This window comes from Dromiciops gliroides, chromosome 4 (assembly GCF_019393635.1).
Source record: "Dromiciops gliroides isolate mDroGli1 chromosome 4, mDroGli1.pri, whole genome shotgun sequence".
Classification (NCBI taxonomy): domain Eukaryota; kingdom Metazoa; phylum Chordata; class Mammalia; order Microbiotheria; family Microbiotheriidae; genus Dromiciops; species Dromiciops gliroides.
The window spans coordinates 105,782,190-105,783,090 of NC_057864.1; positions in this window are offsets into that span (position 1 = coordinate 105,782,190).

Consider the following 901-nt stretch of genomic DNA (forward strand, 5'->3'; position numbering starts at 1 on the left):
CAATCAGAGCTGGCCCAATGAGGGATGGGCTGCCTTGAGAGGGAGGTCTTCTTCATGCACAGGCTGGACTCAATAGCCTCTGAGCTTCTGAGAGGGGAAGTGACCTGCCCAAGGTGACACAGCCAAGGAGTGAATAAATAAATACTAGGATCATGCACAGTCCCAGAAGAACACCATGATGTATAAACAGGATACAACCAGAAGTGACCTAACACCCAGGGAGGGACAGATACGATTACGCAGACGAGGGGCTTGGGTGGGCATCCACCAGATACAATTATTCAGTGGAACCACATCGTTAGAACCGCACGACCAAATGCTGCTGATGACGGGCAGAGCTCGGCTATGACCACAAGCAACTTCAACAGACAGGGCCCTTCTCTGCAGCGAGGGCTCATTTGCCCATGTTGCCTTCACATCCCCCATAAATCTTTGCTGCCATCTGAGGGCAAGGCTCTTCTGTGTTTGTGACGGCAGAGATCAAAGACTCTGCCAACATTGGGAGGAGTCTTTCAGCAGGTAATGTGGTTAAGCAGTGGGACGAAGACAGCCTGTCCAACATTCTGTGGAGGACTTTTAAGAACTGGCTTCATCCTTCTCAGGTTTGAGCAGAAGCAGCCCACCCTGAAGTAGGAGGGAGACAAGACTGCCTCAGTCCAGCCTCTTCTGTGAATTTAAAACAGATTTGATTAAAGCTCAGCAATACTTGTTTACTTTCTTTGGAAGGATTATGAAGAAAGGGCTTACAGGAGTTTCCTCACCTGGGTGCTCCTCTGTCAGTAAAATCACAGGTTCAGGATCTATCCCCTCTATGGGACGAATCACTGGTTATGGGAGAGGGGAGTGACATATTTGGAAATGAGGGCGATGTGAAAACAAAAGACAGCAATAAAACCAAGAT